Here is a 21,041-nt window from a genome sequence, read left to right as displayed (position 1 = left end):
GTAGCTATTCTAGGTAATCGGGAAGGTTCTGTTTATTTCCCCTTTCTGCTCTTGTGGTCTGAGTTTATTTAAGCTGTGTGATGTCTGCTTACCTAAGAGATTGAACTAGTTTCTTATGCTTGATGTATGCAACATGGCTTGGTATATTTAGTCAGCACTAAATGGCTTGACTGCTTAAGTTTTTGTTGCCTAGTGGATACATTAAAGACTTGGCACAAGATGTAATGAAGTAGGAAGTGTGTAAGTCTTTTGAGGGTGATTGTGTTACCTCTTACATGTCTCCTCGTGTTGACCCTCATTTATCTTATCTATAAAGGGGGGGGGCTTAGTCTAGGATCTATCTCTATGTAATTTTTCTGAAACCAGTGGTTTACCCTAAAATTATGAGGGTCAAGGGAGTGAGCAGAATCTTCATTCTCGTCTTGTACTGCCCATTTCCTCCTCTCATCCCTACTCTCTCTAAACACCAGTTCTCGCCGTTTACATCCGATTTTACTGGCTTTGCTTCTTTGCTGAGACAAGGTCTCACTCTAGAGACAAACACGCCCAGACTTACAACACAGCCTAGGCTAGCCTTAAGCTCCTGGAAATCCTCCTGTCTCGGCTTCCTGAGTACTGGGATTGCAAGTGGGAGCCACCATGGCTAGCTTTTGGCATTTTAATGTTTGGTTAAAATAGCTAACACAAAAGCAGCCTTTATCAGCTTTGGAATAGTAAAGTCAATGAACTCGCTCCTGAAACAACTTGGGAATTCCTTCTAGAAGGACACTGGAAAATAATAGTGCATGGAACGCCCCACCTGCACTGTGTTTTATTTGTAAACGGATCTCCTAAAATCTATCACAGTTTAGACTTGAGTGTCTTCCAAAATGCTTGTGTGTTAAAGTTCTCAGTGGATGGGCTCTGGCTTCATCCTCGGATTCGTTCATTAGTGAATGATTAAATGGGTTGCTCTATTGGAAGGTGGGGCAACTATTGAAAGTGAGGGCCAAGTTGGAAAGAAGAAGTCATGAGGGTGGGTCCTTGATGGTCTGAACCTCCCTCCTTCTCTCCCTCTGTCCGTGCTGTGATGGCCTCCTCTCTGTCCGTCCACATGCTCCTCCCACCATGGTGTTCTAGTCTACCTCCTAGCAATGGAGGAAGCCAAGCCGGAGCTAAACCTCTGAAACCGTGAACAAAGATCTCTTCCTTTGAAATCATTTAAGATCTTTGTCACACCCATGAGAAATTGACTGGCATGGTGTCGGCTCGGGAAGATGGACTTGTTCTGTGGCAACTGTGAACAGGGCAGGGCATAAGGTGCTTGTAGGGAACCATGTTGAGTTCCTTCGGCCTCCTGCACCACCTTGACCCTCGCACTCATATCCAAAGGGGCTAGAGAGGGGCACGTGGGCGGGGAACCGCCAAGGGGATAGGGAGACAAGTATCTCATTCATCTACACAATGGAACAATGAAAGCCACATCTGCTGCGTCTGCCCTCCTTGTCCAGTGTTTGTGCACTGCTCTGTGAAGCAGTTTGGCCACACCATTGACAAGGGGGAGGTATGCTCACTGACTGAAGCAGAGTCTCCAGGGGAAAGCCATGTCGTTTATAGGGAGTGTGATGGATACATCTAAATGGTCTCGAAGGCACCGTGCCCACACTAACGGTTAGTTTGGCAGCATCACAGCCAGCTTCATCCTTACCATAGTCGTCGTCTGTTCAAAACTGGAGTCAGAGCTGCCCTGCTGGTTTCAGTAATCCTGAGACATGAGTCTAAGGTGCTATTATCCTGAGTTCTCGCTCCTACCCCTGACAGCCCTGATTATATATGGTGGGTAACATGTTGTACTTCAGAATCTCCTCCTATCGAGACCAGGCAAGCCTGATACCAGATGTCCGCTGACGCGGAGGTCAAATTGCTGTCGCATCTTCGGCTGTTAAGGAGAACGGCCCAGTTTCATCTCTGCCTTGCGAGATCTCCGTTCTAAATATCTAATTACATGAACTTTAAAACTGTGATTAAACAGTAGCCAGCCGGGGGGAGTTGGAAAGAAATGGGACTCGTCACTGACTTGAGATTGACGGTCCTCCCATGTGCTGCAGAAATGACTGAGCCTCTCTGCTCTGTGTTCCAGGCTTTGCGGAAAAACCCAGAAGAAAGGATGTGGGGAAGGAAAAGATGACATTGGCGCAGGGCCAACAGAACGCAAGGATCCTTCCAGTGAGAACAGACTGAGGCCGTGAGAGAAGCTGCTGGTCAAAGGTGCGTGCTCAGTTCTGTGAATACCAAAGCCTTGGGTGTGTCGGGGAGCACATTCAGAGGCGTTCGCTGGGGACAGAGGAAAGCTCACACTACCATAACCATCCAAACGTCTGTGTTGCCATTGATGAGGATGAAGAATACAGTTACCCTTCTGTAACTGGAAGCTTTCCTGTGTGCCGCCTGGCCTGTACCCGAATGACCAGTCAGAGGCTTAATATTAATTGCAAACTGTTTGGTCTACGGCTCAGGCTTACTGTGAGCTAGCTACTGCATCTTAAATTAATCCATGTCTATTAATCTATGTATAGACATGTGTCTCGTGGCTTCACCTGTATTCTGTTACATCTTGCTCCCCTGGCAGCCGGCAGCCGGCAGCGTCTCTTCTGACTCCACCCCTCTCCATCTCCATCTTCAGTTTGAATGGACCACCTAACTTTTTCTGCCTCACATTGGCTTTATTTATCGGCCAATGAGAGGAACACATTCACAGCATACAGAAAGACCGTCCCACAGCACCCTTCCATGTTGAAATAAAAGCAAATGCCCCAAAGTTGACTGATAAACTCCCATTTTATAGAGGTTCTCTTCCCAGAGAGAAAAATGAACTAAAACTAAAAGAAAAAGAATTTAAAAAATTTTAAATAGCAACTGTTCTGCACTTTAGACAAATTGCCTATAATATGTTGCTAAAATTCTGCACAAGCATTCTACTTGTGAAGTTTTTTTTCTTTAAAAATTGTGTGTGGGGGGGGGGGGGGGGGGGGGGGGGGGAGGTGCTTTGCCTGCATGCATGTCTATGCACCAAGTGCATGCCTGCTGCCCACAGAGGCCAGAAGAGAGCATCAGAGTCCCTGGGATGGGAGTCCCCTGGGATAGTTGTGAGCCACCATGTGGGTGCTGGCAATCAAACCCAGGGCTCTGGAAGAGCAGTTGGTACTCTGTACCACTGAGCCGTCTCTCTGGCCCCAAATTATTTTCTTTGTATTCACAGTTAAACACTTAACTAGCTCAGGACTGATAGACAGATGGACAAAGCTAATGGTTGATATTTAATGATTTTTGTCTGTTCTTTGACAAATCCCTTCATGTATATAATATATTTTTTATTATATATATTATTATATATATATTTTATTATATAATATATATATATATAATACACAAGTGAATTTGATCATAGCAAAATCTCATTTCTCCTTTTCTCCTTATCCAACCCTTCCAACACTAATTTCCTCTTTATTCTTTTTTAATAACTCACTAACTCCAACTAGTGCTGCCCATATGTGCAGAGGCATGGGGTACCACTAGAGCATGGGCAACCTCCCAGGGACCACAGCCCTAGAGAAAATTGACTCTTCCCTCCTCAGCAGCCACCAGCTGCCAATAGCACTTCAGGTAGGGCTGGACCTCAGGATCCTCTCCTCTACTCATGCTGGGAATTTTGACCGGATTGTAACCGACTCATATTCTTTCTTCCCTCTTTTGCATGATTCTGCCCTTTTTCTCTATGTCTTAGGGTAGGATAGGGTTAATATAAATGGCCTGTTTAGGGCTAAACATTCAACAGCCACTTATTCTCAGCTCTTTGACCCATTATAGATTAGATATCAGAAAGTCTAAATGGTCACTGAGTCCTAGGTTTCGTATCCGAACTCTTCCCACAGAATTGGCTGGAAAGGTATTAGAACTATGTCCTGTTCACTGTCAGGAGTCACTGGGGAAATGGGAACCATACTGTGGGCTGCTGGGATGGTTCAGGAGGAAGAGTGCTGTATAAGCATGAGGCCTGAGTTCAAATGGCCATGTAGGAAAGTCAGACATGGGTGTGTGTGTGTGTGTGTGTGTGTGTGTGTGTGTGTGTGTGTGTGTGCCTTAATCCCAGCACCGTGGAGGCAGCAAAAGGAGGACCCCTGAGATGTGCTCGTTGTGAGCCTAACTCAGTTTCAGTGAAAGTCCTTGTCTCTAGGGAATAAGAGGGGAATGCTAGGGTAGAGCACCTGTGGTGGCTTGAATAAGAACGGCCCCCATCCCTAGGCTCACAGATTTGAAAGCTTGGTCAGCAGGGTGTGGCACTATTTGAAAGGATTAACAGGAGTGGCCTTGTTGAATGAAGTGTGTCACTGGGGGGGAGGGGGGCTTTGAGCTTTCAAAAGCCCAAGTCAGCCCCAGTCTCTTTCTCTTCCTGCTGCCTGCTGACCCAGATGCACTCTCAGCTACTTCTCCAGCACCGCGCCTCCCTACATGTCATGGACTAAACCTCTGAAAGTGTAAGTTAGCCCAATTCAGCGCTTTCTTTGATAAGAGTTCCTCTGGTCCTGGTGTCTCTTTCTAGCAACAGAACAGAGACTAAGACAGCGCCTCATGTCTGTCTCTGTTCTAGCTTCAGCATGTGCACAAGCAGGGGCACAGGTATGCACATGTCAGTGTGTACACACATTTACACACACATACATCTGTACACACACACACACAAATTAGAATGGCTGGTCGCTATTTGAAAACAGTACAGTAGAGAAGTAATTCATTGTGTGGGTAAGGCTGTGGTGAAATCAGAATCTTTGCACATGATGGCAGGAATGTGAAATGGTGTAGACACTGTGGGAAACAGTGGAAATCGTGTGGCTCTCTCTCAAAATGCCTAACAGAATCACTACATCAGCCAGAAAGTCACCTCCGGCTGTCTCCTTCACAACACTGGCCAGCAGGGACCAATGCTTTCTCTCAGTCCCTTTCGTTGTAGTTTTGACACGGAGTCTAGATACGTAGCACACTCTGGCCTTGAACTCACGACCTTCCTGCCTCAGACTCTCAGTGCTGGGATTACACTTGCATGTTTCCACACCTGGCTCTTCAGCAGTCTAATTAACAATGACCAAAAATTAAAACCCCCAAAGAGGCTCAGCAGTAACTGAGTGGACAAACAACATCTAGAAACACAGTCAATGGAGTATTATTCAGCCTGCGAAAAGGCATGAAATTCTGATCCATGTTCCGTGGATGAACTTTGAAGGCCGCATGCTCGGAGAAAAGCAGTTATGAGAGAAGGAGCGCTGTGGGAGTCCACTTCCCCGGGGTGTCTGACGCAGTCCTAGGCAGAGAGAAGGCAGTGGTGGTTTCCAGGAGCTGTGGAGAGGACACAGAGAGCAACGCTTGAGAGCATGTCAAGTGTAGAGTTTCCAACTCCTGAGAGCTGTCCTCCGACTCACATGCACACTGAAAATAATAAAATCAAATGGATAGATGAGTAAAATGCAATTAAAAAGTAAGTGGCTTCAGGGATCATTTTTATTTATATTGACCCTGATTTTTTTTTTAGATACTGACAAAAAAAAAAATCCTTTTTCCAAGAAAACATGTCAATGGTTTAAAATGTCACCTTAATATGCTTTATTCATTGCCAAGATTGCTTAGTAATTTCATGACCCTAAATAAAAAGTACAACATTTCGATGTACTTTAGTGTGGCAGAGAGGAGAGGAAGGGACAGGGTCACACATGTATGTGCTGGTACATGTCAAAGCCAGAGGATTGTCTCAGGCATCATCCATAATTTTTTTTTTAGTATGTAAAGTGGACTTGGCCAAGTATTCTGTGCTGGGGAGTCCAAGCATGGATCACCATGCCTGGCTTTTTTAAAGTGAATTGAGCTAGCTCATAGGTTAAGAGAACACATCGTTCCAGAGGACTGAAGTTTGACTTCTAGCACTCACATCAGGCAGCTCACAACTGCTTGTCACTCCAGCTCTAGCCTCTTTGGCCCCCTGCACTCATGTGCACACACTGACATAGACACACACTCATACACATAACTTAAACATAGGAGAGATGGCTCAGTGGCTACGAACTCTTGTTCTTGCAGAGGAACTGGGTTCGATTCCCAGGACCCCTGTGGCAGCTCACAACCATCTATAACTCCGGTTCCTGGGGACCCAATGCCCCCTTGCAACTTCCATGGGCACCAGGCACACACATGGTGCACAGAGATACATGGAGCAAAACATGTGTATGCATAAAACTTAAAAATCTAAAAAAAATTAATAATAAAAATGAAGGCAGGTTTGGGGATCAAACTGTGTCTGAGAAGCAAGCCCCTGGCAGCTGAGCTATTTCCTCAAAACCCAGACCTCTGAAGTGATGCTTCTTACTCCCAAATTAGAAAAAGTAAAGAGAAGTCAACACGTTGCTCTCTAACTTCCAGTCACCAGGTTAAGTACTTTACAAGTATTTGCTCAACGAAGCCTTTATAGAACAGAGAGATGCTGTCATTTCCATATCACGGATGACAGCATTGAGAACAGGGAGGCTTATGTAACACCCCCAAAGTCACACAGCGAGGGAGAGGCAGAGTTGGTCTGGGGGGGATGGCTCCAGAGCTGCTGACCTCCCAGCCCCTGTGTCTTGAGGACTCCCACTCCGAAAGCTCCAGAGGCAGGAAAGCATTGTACGCAGTGCGAGTGTTTCAAGCGTTCCTATCTGGAGAGCTGGGAGGCCTTGAAGGAATTTGATTTTCTGCAGTACAGTTCTCACCCGAGGTCTATGAAGGCTTCGTGTATAGCTGGAAGAAGACTCTTTAACATTCAGGCCTCTTACTAGCTACAGTCACGATATACGGAACAAAGGAAGGCTGCTAGCCGAAAATGCAGGTTCTCGGAGGCTTTGACAGGGAGATTCGGTAGACGAAATATCCTTCCTCTGAAGATCCACGGCCCCGAAGAACTGGAAGACGGTTTAAGAGAAACAAGCATGGCTCCGATCAAACAAACTGGGGAGTTAAAGGGAATTTAAGTTACTTTATGGCAAGAATGCTCAGACACTTAGAAAACATCGTGAATCACCAAGAAAAGGACAGAATTTGTACAATTACACAATATAAAGTTTTTCTTAGCTATTTTATCCCAGAGTCCTTCTTCTATGGAAAATCATGAGGGGGCCTAGCCACACTTTCTGGCAGGATTTTTAAGTAGGAATTTTCCAGATCCACCACTAGGGGTCAGTCATGACCCATCCGGTGCCACCCTGCCCTTCCCTGTCCTCACTGAACATTTACCAAATGCCACTTGGCACACTTGAGGCAGACAGGAATTTCAAGAAGACTTTGCTCATGTTCAAGGGATGCATGAGGCAGGTATGAAAACGAGGAGCCCCCCAAACAGCCACACTTTCAGAGCCTCTGCCTCAAATCTGTGCTCGCCGGGGGTTCTCAGGCCCCATTTTTCCTGGAGACGTGGCCTTTCTGTCATCCCAGGAGCATCTGTGGGCCTCGCGTGGCCCCTGAGGAGAAATCCCTCAGACCCAGTGAGAACCCCACCTCCTCTTCCGGTTTAAGCTTCTGTTTCCTGTCAGCCCTGGTTGGCCACTCTGAGGAAGCTGCTGGGAGCCATGGGTGGCACTTAATCAATGACCCCGGCCTGTTTAGAGCTAATATGCCTAAATGTGGGAGCAGCCCTCCTTTCCCATGTCAGGACAGACATCATCAATCTCCCACAGCACCCTTTGGTCACAGAATTCAAAATGGTCTCAGGATCCCTTCCTGACCCAGGCAGACATTTTTAATCAAAGGCTATTAGTTAGCATGACGAGAAAATTCTCTCCTTGAAGAAGGCTAAGATGTAGGTGATTTTATTGACTTTCTCTAACCTTCTACTGGACATACACACACATACACACACACACAGAAAAGTTGGCAAAATATGGTGGCACATGCATGTAACCCCACCCCTGGGGAGGCTGAGGTAGGAGGATCTTGAATTCAAGGTCATGTCTCAAGAAAATGGTGTTTTGCTTTGATTTTTCTATTTCTGGCCCATGGAAAGTGCATATCTCTACAGCCTCAGCTTCTCTTTACTATAGCTTCCCCAAGATGGCTCACCCAGGTACCACACCAAATTGAAACAGGGATGCTACTACATCCCAGCATCAGCCACAGGCCCAAACCTAGGCCACCCTGTGGCTTATCTTCTGATTCCAGATAATGTCATATGACACATGCCCATTTTAATTAGTAAGTCCATGGGGTTAGCCAGTTCTGTGAACAAAGTGCTGAAAAAAACAGGTGTGTGTGTGTGTGTGTGTGTGTGTGTGTGTGAGAGAGAGAGAGAGAGAGAGAGAGAGAGAGAGAGAGAGAGAGAGATTTCAGCAAAATCTGTGTCAGGTTTGAGAAGCAGGATCTGCAGTGGTGGACTTTAAACCTAGTTAGCATCTATCAGACAGTCTTACGTCTGTTGAATGCTGAGCACATACTTAGCATTACAGAATACGAGACAGAATGCCACAGCCACTAAGCATGGCTTCTGTAGTGAGGTGGGGCTCTCTCTCCTTTGCCTAATTGTTGTTGGAGTCTCTGGTGACTTACACTTGCTGCCTACATCATACAGCTCATTTGTGTAGCCAGTGCTGTCCATTCATGCTGTGCTGAGTATCACACCCCCTGCCACTGTGAGGACTGAACGGAGTTGGGAATTGGATAGTATAATTACAAGACATTTAAAGCACCCGTAGATCCCAACAAAGCCACTAGGAAAGATGAAGACAAAATCAATCCACGAGTGAGCTTGAATTCTGATTCCATCAGCTCTGAGATCTGACAGCTAGGCCCTAGGTCAGTATTTAATTCACAGTGGTGCATTGGGAGTGAACTTCCCCCTCATGGCCAGTGGGGTGCGCTGCAGGGACAGCACACTTCCAGAACTGGCTTCGGGACAGTGTCACAGTTCACTTAGGAGAGTGAGAAAACAATGAGTAGCCATTTTCAACTTCTCTGTTCATTCCCTAGAAGATTTCCTGTGAAATTTCATGCCATCCACATTCTTATGACAGCTGAATAGATTGACATTTGTTAAAGAGCTTCCCACATGATACTAGGACTTGGGGAATTTGTAGGGGGGGCGGGGGGCACATTGGATACTAGGAAGAAAGCGTCATAGAAATCCTACAAAGAGGCATGAACAGCTGATGAGATGGCTTTGTGCAAAACTATGAAAACAATGGATGTCATTAAGGAGCAATAGCATGCCCCCATCCTCCAGTCTGCCCAAGACTCCGTCTGGCCATGTCGCAGATGGGAGGTGGGAGATGTTGGGTACAAAGGTAGGAATAAAAAGCTGTTACTTTCCAAGTCCTCATGGTTGAAGAATACCGTCAACATCAAGCTCATCTATTTTCTGTCGCCTCTGTACAGTTTGTGGTTCAGCATCTTATACTCATTCCTGTAGCTTTGCCTCCTGTTTGTAGCTTTGCAAAGTAACTCGTTGGTCCTCAGAAAATCTGAAATCTTACTTTGAAAGCAGCTACTGTGGTTTCATTATGAATATCCACACTGGGGTTGAAGGTAATTGACAGATACTTTATTTGTCTTTTTAAAGTGTATGTGCCTTCCAGAAGTCATTTGGTCTCTGACAAGAAAAAAAAAAATATGTATCTCATTTGTTCAATGTTCATTTTTTTATTAGCAGTGAAATCAAGAGGTTTATCCTTCCATATATTTTCTGTTTATATATCTTATGAAAATCACCTCCTCCCACCCCTAGACTAACTAAGGTGAGAAAGAAGAAATTAATTTGGAAGTGACAGACTGAGGGGCAGGAAAAGTGTCTCCATAAATCCCATCCAGTAGTTAAGGGCAGGCTGAGTGTCCCTTCCCTGAATTGCTTGAGGACAGTGTGTTTTGGATTTTAGGTTTATCTTCTGTTTTGGAAAAACTGTACATACATAATGAAATCTTTCCAATAAAACTCAAGTCTAAACATAGACTTTCTTTTTGTTCGTTTCATGCAGTACACATACAGCCTGGGGGTACAGCCTGGGGAGGTTTTATACAACATTTAAATAATTCTGTATGTGAGAGAGTTTTGTGGTGTGGAATTTTCCATTGCTGATGCTTAAACCAGTCTCATATTTTGGAATATTTTGCGTTTTATGTTTCCAGGGATGTTCAACCTGCAATACCAAATAATTGGACAACATGAACTCTCAGCTTCTGCTAGCTGTACTTAGTGGGTGTTGTGACTGATAAACCTTTCTCCAAACTCTCACTTCCTTGTGGAATCAGAGGACGATTTTCTCTTTCTGCTGTTCCTGTCAGTCAGCCTGGCCATTGCTAAAGCCTGCAGGAACGGCCAGTCTTTGCAGTTCATGCAGATTCCCAACTAGGCGGCAGGTGGCGCTGGTGAGCAACACTGGTGCCCTTAGTAGTGTTTCTCTGCCTTGGTGCGCTGCTCTGCTCAGCTTCCAGAGGTTTAAGATAAAGATCTATAGTTCCTCCACCAGTGTGGGCAGCAAGGGAACTGTATTCAGTCTGTGTCTCACACTCAGCAGAAATGTGTCTTGATGAGCCGTGTGTTTTTCCATGATCACATATTTTCTTTATTGCCTGTCATAATGGAGTAAGTTACCAATGACTCACTTTACCTATCCATCATTTCTCTCAGGGAATGCTCTGGAAAGCAGACCCCTTTCAAAAAACTGGCAAAGCTTATGGACCCCTTCTTAGGGGGAAAAAACATGTACTAGTGAAATGTAAATTATATTGAAATGCAGTTATTAAATGTTAAACACATCTTGACATAAACACTCTGGTTGATTTCTACAATGAATACTTCCATCTAACTGATATTTAGTGCCATAAAGAGGGTCTCCAGTGGTGCTTATTCTGTTAAGACAAAATATAAGTTCTATAGATGGATGTGGTTACTGTGATGTCAGGTCTGTGGGGAGGATAAGCAATATTTATACCTGCAGTGTGGTATAAACAGATCTGTGCTTTCCGGGAGTGATATAGTCAAGGGAACTGTGGCATTTGTGCAGTTTGTACCCACATTAGCAACTGAAGGAGTGCTGGACTTACGTTGGAGATAGTGATGATAAATGATGTCATTTCCTCTAACCCGTATTCTGTTCTTGAATCCTCTCCAAGGGTCCTTTGAGAGTCATGGATATCCGGCTAAAGTCCCATGGTCTCTGAGCTAGGGTGGGGACAGGGTTGACTGCAGAGCAACTCAGAGCAACTCTGAGAGTGTGAGACTGTTCCGTTTTAATTATGGTGATGGTTATTTGAGTGCATACATTTGTCAAAAACTTACAGTCTGTACATTTGAAAGGGTAATTTTTGCTATATGTACATTAAGCATTAATGAAAGAAAGAAAGAAAGAAAGAAAGAAAGAAAGAAAGAAAGAAAGAAAGAAAGAAAGAAAGAAAGAAAGAAAGAAAGAGGGAGGGAGGGAGAGAAGGAGGGAGGGAGGGAGGGAAGGAGGGGAGGGAGGGAGGGAGGGAGGGAGAATGAAAGAAAAGATATGGGTTGAATGTTGCTACCAATAGAAGCAACCACGGTTACTATCCCTCCTCTATTAAGGCACCTGTGGAGGGTTCATGCAGCAACAGAGTTAAGCGGGGAGACTTTGAAACAAGTGCTCCTGTGCTCCAACTCTGACCCCAATGCCTGTTTGCTGTGGGACCCAGAAAAGTTCACAGATACCTCTGTGCCATACTTTACTAGAAAAATGCACATACATGGCCATGCCTGTATTTACCTCAAACACCCGTTTGAGGATTAAATGGATTTACATGTTTAAAGTGCTTACACTAATGAAAAAAAAAGTCAGGCATGTAGCAAGTATTAGAAAAGTGTGTGATATTTAGAAGTTCTGGGGAAGGAGTTGAGGCTGTGATAAAGAGCACCCAAACAGAGATTGCTTCTGTAATCTCAGAAAGATTTCACCTGGCCAAGAGGAGTTCATTATTAACAAAAAAGGAAAGAAAGGGGTGAGTGTGTGCATCCCAAAGACAAAGCCAACTTTCTGCGAATGTGTTGCTAAATGAAACTTGTTTCCCCTTTGGCCGAGCCCCAGTTCTCAGCTGCATCACCTCCCAGCATCCTTTTCCGCTTCCAGATAACTTCCCCTGGACCACCCCACAGGACACATTTCCAGAAGATATCGCTCATGCATTATGCAGTGTTTGTAAATTAAAATCATACTCGACAGCTAAGCAAAGGTCTCCTATCAAACCCTGGGTGGTCTGTGCGGTGAATACTTAGGTTCCATTGATGCTCGATGTCATTAAGATGGTCCTCCATCTGTGTTAACCATTTGGAGCAAGACGAAGTGCTCATCGGATCAGTTTCCACTGGGTTCCTGCTGCTGTTAGTGGTGTACTCAGTGTACTCTCCTATTTGGATAACAGTATACGGAGTCACATAAAGTGAATTCACTTAAATGAAGCTGTATTTGTTTGTTTCAATAGTTTCTGTGCTATATTCTATATTCACAGTCCCTTTATGTGGGAGATCAGAACCATAGAATTACAGAAACATACCATCATGAAATAATGTAAAATTCAAAGCAATTTTAGCCTTTCTCATTAAACGTGAAATGCAATGTATAAGATAGAGCGGGACACACAGTATGTCTAGGGAGTCTTTTTTAAGGTCATTCAAGTCTCATTATTTGAGATAGTTTTGTTTTGTTTTGTTTTGGTTGGGTTTGGAGTTTGAGACAATTTCTCCCTTTGTAGCCTACATTTACCTTTACCAACATAGCCATCCCCCTGCCCTTGAGCATGGCTTTTTTGTTTTGTTTTCTCTTTTCTTGCAGGGCATCATGGCCTTCTACTCAGAAACTATTCTAAAACAAAACCATAGCCCAGATGGCTTGTAATCAAAAGAAATTTATGTCTTGCCGTCTGGAGGCTGGAAGTTCAAGGTGAAGGCACCAGCTGGTTAGGTGTCTGCAAAGTCCCGTATGTATATGTAGATGGCATCCTCTAGTGCTGCCCTCTGTTGGTGATAGGTGGCAAGGCAGCTCTCTGTAGCTGCCTTACATTTCACACAGGTCTGTTTTTAGGACCTAATTGGTGATTAGGTTTCAAGGTGAATGTTTTAAGGGGTGAGGGGCACCAACAATCAGAGAATAGCTGACTCTGCATATCAGCACTCTGTGGATCCATATAAATAGCAGCAAAATCACCAACAAAAGGACAAAGGTGTGCACATTATTCGTGGACTAGAGCAGTGCCCAGACTTTTGACATCAAGACAGGATGTTGTGATCTATGAATGTGTTGGGTTGCGTTCATAGCTACCCCATTAGACCACAGGCTGGACATGTCTAAAGACCATGAGAAGGACACAAACACCAGGAAAGCTAAAGCTAGAAGGCAGTGAGTTCTTGTCACACCTCAGTTGGAAACTCGTGAGTCAGGAGACTCTCATTTTTCTCTGATGTGTGTAAGTCACAGAGTGATTGGACAAGAGCCTCAAGTGTTGACTTTAGAGTTATAAGGGAATTTGAGATAATAAGCGAATTTCTGAATTCAGAGTCTGAATAATGAGGATTGTCTATGTTGATGAAAATCCTCACAGAAGGGCCTGTGGTGGTCCTTCCCTCCATCCCTGATCAGTGTTGGCTAAGTGTAGAACTTACATGCGAAATGTGGCCAGGGTGTCAAATTTGTGTGCCCAAATCCCCCCTTCCCACCTGCAGCTCACCTGTCTCCATCAGAAAGCTCCCGGGCAAACTCATGGCCAGCAGGCCATGCCTATGGGCTCCGTCCAGCATACAGCTCTCTGCTTGGGATTATGTTAGAGTGGGACAGGTTCTTCCACTTTTAAACAGGGGTGGGGAATTAGGTAGCTATTCCTTTGACCTATGAAGATCATACAAAGCTCACATTTTGGTCCATGATAAAATTATACTGAAGCACAGTCATGCCTGCATGTTTCTATATTGTCAGTTGCTGCCTTTGTCAATGAGATGACTAGTTACCACAAGAAACCTTAGATCCTACGAAATTGGATATATTCACTATCAAATGTGCATGTGCTGTGAGTCAATCATCAAACAGTGGTAGCTGTTTTCCTGAATCTAAAGTCTGTTTCATTTTGCCTTGATTTTGACTATTATCCTAGACATAATTTAGACCAGGGCTATGGGGAGAATTTTCTATGGCTCTTTGCCTTGTCTAGATCTGCTTTCTCCAATGCTCCAACCCCTGATATGGGGACCATGGAGGACCTGAGATGTGCCAGCGGCACTGAACATTTAATGTTTGTTCATTTTTAATTAAACTGAAGTAGCCACATGTGACTCCTGGCTACCTGTGTGGATTCAAGATTACAAACTGGCCAGAGGCTGGGCTTGTTTCCAGCATTTAAAGATAAGGTGATATGATGTAAAGGTCAGAATTCTGGATTCTTGTGGAAAACTAGAACATGTAGAGATAGCATGTTCTGGGGGCGCAAGCCATGTTTTCCAGATGCTCCTGTGCCCAGCTACCATGTATGTTTATAGCCCACTTCATCAGTGCCATCACCATCACCATCATCATCATCATCATCATCATCTAGTTCAGCTTTATACTAAGTCCAGAGGCATTAAAGACCTCAGAAGTCATCCAGTAATCAATCAATCAATCAATCTTCTCTCTCTCTCTCTCTCTCTCTCTCTCTCTCTCTCTCTCTCTCTCTCTCTCTCTCTCTCTTCTCTCTCTCTGAGACAAGGTCTCATGCAGTCCCAGCTGGCCTCAAATCTTCACGTAGATAAGGATAACCTTGAACTTCTGATCTGCCTGCCTCCACCTCCTGAGTTCTCAGATCATGGGTGAGTCTAGTTTGTACTGTGCTGGGCACTGATCCCAGGGTTTTTCTGCGTGCTAGGCAAGTGCTCTACCAACTGAACTATACCTGTAGCCTGATATTCTGTAATTAACAGGCACGTCGTAGGCTGGCACCAGAATCCAGGTCCTTGAAAGGATGCCTCCTCCCTGGAACCCTGACTGAAATCTCGGCAGTGCGGTGGGAGTGGCAGGGTACCACACAACATCTGAGTGTGTAGAGACGGGGATGTGGCACCTGGGGATGTGGAGGTGAGGGACGGGTACCTGTTTGTGTCTTATCCATGATCATGTGTCCTACCCTCTTCTCCTCCCCCATGGTGGGGAGGTGAGAGGTGTGGGGGAGGTTGACGTGTTCTCTTCCTCCCCAAGCTGACTCAGTGAGAGGCACAATGGGAGTGAGGGCATGGGATGGGGAGAGTCCTGAACCTGTTTCCTCCTCAGGCTTCCTCTCTCATTGTTTGCCTCTGGAGCTGTCATGGCTGTCAATGCTGGGACTTCTCATGGCCCTCTGGTGGCTGCTCATCCTCCCCCACATCTCTGCTCCCTGCACCTCCTGTGATGACTGAGATCCACATTCTCCCCCCACCCCCGACCCTTACCCCGTACCCCCCCACCCCCCCACCCCGAGGCCTTTGGCCTTTCTTATAAAAGTCCTAGCCAGTGAATTGCTGGGCCCAAATGAAAGCAAGCTACTTATTAAATTCCCAAGGGAAACTATCTTTGAAGTGGGCCTTCACAAAAGGGGAACGACATTTTATTATGGTATCAAACCACTCCCATGCTCTAGTCTGGTTAGGGTTAATTCAGAAAGAGATCATCTGACTCAGTACTCTGGAAACTCACACACCTAGAATCTAGGTTTGAGTCCTGTTTGCCAGTTGCTAGGTCAGTGGCCTGGGCAAAATCTGAGCCTGAATGTCCTCCAAGGTCAGTGTGCCTATTGCAGAAGGCTGTGGGCAAAATGAGTCTGGTAGTAAGTGTGAAGGCAAATGCCACACACAGGAGCCTGCATTTACCACTTACGTCTTGGTTTTCTGACATGCAAAGTCTCGCCCCTCTTCTACCTGAGCATGGACATGGAGCCAGATCCATGAATCTCTAACATCTTTTGTGGAGGGTGACAGGTGACTGTGACCTCTGCCTACTGAGTATCCATTTGGTCTCAGGTGAGGCTGCCTCCCCACCCATGATGTCAAAGTTGGGCATGCAAGTCAGGTGTGACCGGGCCAGAGCTAGTGAAGGTGGCCAGGGACTCCTGCAGGAATGATTAGGAGGAGTCTCATTCCTCAGGAGTTGTTTAACAAGGCAGCTGCCAGCCAGGACCCTTGAGTGGCCCTTGAGTGACTACTACAAGGGTCTGCCTGACAGTGACGTCAGCAGTGAGGAAGGGAGTAAGAGAGAGAGGGGAGAGGCATCAGGCTGATGCTGAAACCGCTGAACTTTTCGGTCCATAGACTTTCCCTGTTCCTCGTTGGATTCATTCATGGCTGCTTGGCCTGTTTGCGTTGGAACTTTATCCCTACAATTGAAAGGCTTGGCTAAATATCTCCCTTTTCCATTTCTCAGTTTCCCTCAAATCTGGCTCCCAATATACTTTGCAGTTAACATTAGTCTATTTCCTGACTCTACACAGCAGACGTTTTCTTCCCAGGACACTTTGCTGCCTGGGCATTTGCTGTTCTTGACTTTTCACTTGGGTTGTCTGCCCTTATCTATTCTCCAGCTGAGATCTGAACAATAACCCCCCTTGCAAAACAAGTACATCAATTTTCTATTGCTGCATAACCAATTACCATAAATTTAACGGCTTACTCAGCACACATGGGTGGCTGTGGGTCAGGGCTCTCACATGGTCTAACTGGGCCCTTTGCCCCGGGTTTTGCCAAGTTGAAATTAAGGTGCAGGCTCAGGCTGTGATCTTTCAGAGGCCCAGGCTCCTCCTCCATGCTCACTGGCTGCTGGAAGAATATGGTTCACGGATGGAACCCTCAGCCCTCAGGCACCAATAGCTCTCTCCCGCACAGCTGGTTCCACACCAGGGCTGTGTGCTTCTTCAAAAACAGCAGGACATCTTTCTCTCCCATCTGTCCCGATGCTCTGATGGAGTGACCGCTGAGGTGATGCTGTGGTGCCTTAGGCATACAGCATAAGATGACCAGGGCCGTGCCAGCCTATTCTTGTCATCTTCCCTTAGCTTGAAGAGCATTGCAAGCCCCAACTGCACACAAGGATTACCCAGGGAGTGCACACCAGGGCCTCTGATGGAATTCTGCCATCACCTCTCACTGACCTGTCGCGCTGAGATCTAAGCCCACTTCAGCAGTGACTCCTACTGGTTAGTAAAGTTGTCCTATATAAACAGAAGCAAGGGTGAGGGATGTGAATATATTTGGGAGTCCTAAAGATGACTGTAGTAGGCTGAGTAACAAATGACCCCAAAAGTATGGAGTCCTAATTTCTGCAATCTGTAAATGTTACCTTATATAATGAAGACTTGGAAGAGGGCATTAAATGAAGGTTCTTGAAATGGGGGGATTACTCCAAATTATCTGGATGGACACTACATATCGACATACTTCTTTCTATGAGAGACAGACTACAGACATATCTACAGATAGATAGTGAAGGTGATATGAAGACAGAGACAGAGACTTGAGTGATGTGGCTGCTAGTCAAGGAGCGCCAACCGCCACCAGAAGCATGGACATGCAAGGACCAGAGTCTCAGTCCTCCTGGGCTGTGACTTCAGCCCAGTGACAGTGATGTGGACCTTCTGACTCTCAGAAACATGCAAACTCCATTGCTGCTGCCTCAAGCCTCCCGTTCTGTGGTGGTTTGCTGTAGAACCCCTAACAAGAGCCCCAAGAGCCTTAGAACCCAGCTCATATGTGAGGTGCTTGAGCTCAAAGACAATTTGATTGGCCAGATATCAGTCTAACTTTTAAAATAATATTTCTCCCAACTAAGTCTCTGGAGTGTATGCTCTGCAGCCTTGTGGGTGCTGGTTTAGAAATGACCCACTCACAAATTCCTGTGGACCATGCCAGTGGCTGACAGCCAGCCCAAATGAGGCCCAACATGGTTTCATGTTAGCTAGAGAGATGGGGCACTGTATTCAGCAAAAGAGCCTTTTTTTTCCTTGTATACCAGTAGCTAATCTTTCAGGGGAAATAAGATGAACGTTACCCTGCACTGTCGTTGTCTTTCTCCATGAGCATCTCTACCTTTGATGCAGGGGATCAACCCCCAGCCTTGTCCCCGCTAGGCAAACATTCTAACACGGACTCCAGCCCCAGTCCATGTATTGACCATTCTGTTTGCCTGCTTGTTTGTCTTGAGACAGGCTCTCACTGTGTAGCACAGTTTGGTCCCAAACTATGGATCTTCCTGACTCATTCTCCTGAACACTGGAATTGCAGATATAGGTCACCACCCTGGCTCATGTTACTGACTTTGCTTGGCTCTTACTGTGTCAAACAGATACTTTTGAGTATGTTTTCACTTCATAAACATGCAATGATGCCCATCAATGTGTTTTATGAAGCAGAAACACGTAGGGACTAATAGACAATATTTCCTGCTCTCAAAAATCTCTACAGACCCGGGAAAAAGAAGCAAAAACCAAATAGACTTATGAATAAACATGAGCTTGCAGACTGAGTTAAGTCGGGAGACAAAAAAAAAAGTCATTCTAGAAGTTATTTAATACAAGATATTGTTGAAGCTGAATCATGAACAGTTTTCTCCCAGATGTGTCTTTTCAACCGAGAGCTGATCGTTAGGTCCTTTCCAACCAGGAGAGGGAGAGGCCAGGAGTCTTCCACAGAGCTAACAGCACACAGGAGAGCCATGGCTTGCTGGTCCCTGCCTTGGAGGACTGGAAGGATGCCAGGAAGTGGGACCATAGGGACCAAACAGGTAGACCGAGCCTGGCCATGGACCCTGAAAACCTTGAAGCCAGGATCATGTGGTTGAAATGTTAGCATCTTATTGTGTTCTTTTGGTTTTCAACAGAGTCTCTCTCTGAGCCTGTAGCTCATTGTTTTGGCCAGATTGACTGGCTGATGAGTCCCCAGGGTCTGTCTGTCTCTATCCTCCAGCACCGTGGTTACAGATGTGTCTAACCACATCTGGCTTTTATGTAGATACTGGGAATCCAAACTCAAGTCCTCATGAGTGAGCAGAAAGCACTTTGCCCACTAGACCACCTTTAGATCCATTCAATATCCCCTTCTTCCCATAGGGCAGTGGTCAGGACCTTAGAAGGCTTTTTTGTGGTGCATCGTATTGTAAGTAGAAGCTATGTTAGACAGAGCTCCTATGGGTGTTCCTGGAGGACTACTCAGCCACCTACAGAAGGCTGTTAAACCCAATTTCTGCATGCGCACTGTCCCTCAGGCAGCACCTGAGATGCATTCAAATGCCACCCCCTGAAATGTACCACTGGCAGATCCAGCTAGCAGCACTGCCTACCCGTAGTGATAAGCAGGCTTTATTGATCCAAACCTGCCAGCATGCGCTGTGACTACTGACTTTCCCGTTGGGCTTTCATGAAGAAATACCTTCTAATTATGAGGAAGCACCATTTTCCCTGCTGATAGGAAGAACTGGCTGTTTTCTAAGACTGATAGTTCTTAGCTGCATGGTACCAATGTGCTAAAGTGGGGAGAAAGCCTAGTCTTAGTGCAGACTGGTTTTATACCTTCACCCACTAAATATTGTTCAGATGGGCAGTCTTGTTCTTCAGGACATTCTCAGTTATGAGAGGCATGCATTGTTCCCATTTGACATATTCAAAACAGGTATTGTGTGTTTTGCACATGTCTAAAGCAAGGTGCCTCTTCCCTGTATCACCCTCTCTCCTGTGGAAACCATGTATAAATGAAATGTAACTGTGATGTTTACTTGTCTTACCCTGGATGTGGAAACACGCGCCTTAAGAAACACAGTTAAAAAACATTCCATGTATACCTCTCCCCCAGGCCAGCACCATCCTTCTGAAAATAAACCAAACTTAATAATAAAAATTCAGTAATAAATGTCCCAACACAAGCCAGAATGGAGAAATTCCAGAAGGTTCCAACTCCCCTGGGAGTTTAGCAGCTTTCACGTAACCAGAAGTTATTAGGCAACTAGAAAATTCCCTCCATTTCTTTTCTGAGCAGTTCAAACATTTTTTTGTTGCTGTTGCTGTTGCTTTCATATGCAGCTCACAGCATATGAGACACAATTTTAATGTCTTCATCCTGCAGCTTCAGGGAAAGCCACACATCATTGGGATGCATGGTGAATCCATCACATTGTCTTGAGATAAGTGAGCTAATCAAGTCCGACTCCACAGCAAGCTGGGAGAAGATGGGATGATGGGAACCCTGGCTATTTCAAGTACTTTTGCATATTTATTCTGCCTTAGAATCTGAAGACATCTGTGGAAGTCTGGTCATGAAGGAGGACTTCAGTGACCTGTGATTGACTACACCAGTGTAGTTCTGAAGAGGGACGACCAGGGGGAGAGGATCTGAGAACTAGGCACAAAGAATGCATGCTTAATTGCCTTCAGGCAGGAGATTCCATGTGAGGCTGGGAGATCTGACTGGAACACTGAGTTGCCTCGAGTTAAATCTGGCCTAAGTGACCTTGAATTACTTTAACATCCCTGTGCCATTGTTTCCTTAACTGTGACTTTGAGATGATCAAGACAATGTCTACACTACAGAGTCACGGGAGGAGGGGGCGGGGAGATGAGATTATCACACTTAGTCCATTAGTACTCAGTAAATAATACTTATTCTTATCAGTATTGCCGAAGAGCTTATGTATTGATAGAGTCGGGTGTCTTTAATCCCTCCTTAACAAGTGACTATTGCACCTCACATATGCCAATCACTGTGCACGGTATTAAGAGTATAGTGGTCGTCATGGGAACTACTGCAACAGAGATATGAGTAGCAGTGGGATCAAAGAGGACACCATGTTAGCGCTGACCCGCCATTTGATGTTGATAACCTGTGAAACTTCCCATTGAAATTAGGGGATCTGGAAAGGATGTGGAACTTGTCACTGGCACCCTCTCAGTTCTCTTCTGTCACTTTATCCACCCCTTCCAGCTTTCAACCATGTTAACTCTTTCCTCCAATAAACCTTAAGTGATTGGCAAGACCAACTTCTAGTTCTGAATCTTAGATGGCC

General features: G+C 45.4%; 1 protein-coding gene across 3 annotated transcripts in view; it reads left to right on the top strand.

Annotated features, from left to right (window-relative positions):
- Nucleotides 1-21,041, top strand: part of Frmd4b (FERM domain containing 4B) — a 334,065-nt gene that overhangs the window by 93,099 nt on the left and 219,925 nt on the right. For all 3 annotated transcript variants that reach the window (XM_028855580.1, XM_037203941.1, XM_037203942.1), the window contains exon 2: nt 2,120-2,247. The gene's annotated coding sequence lies outside the window, so the exon portion shown is untranslated. The remainder of the gene's footprint in view (nt 1-2,119; nt 2,248-21,041) is intronic.

Source organism: Peromyscus leucopus, chromosome 3, assembly GCF_004664715.2.
Source record: "Peromyscus leucopus breed LL Stock chromosome 3, UCI_PerLeu_2.1, whole genome shotgun sequence".
Classification (NCBI taxonomy): Eukaryota; Metazoa; Chordata; class Mammalia; order Rodentia; family Cricetidae; genus Peromyscus; species Peromyscus leucopus.
This window is presented reverse-complemented; position numbering and strand designations above follow the sequence as displayed.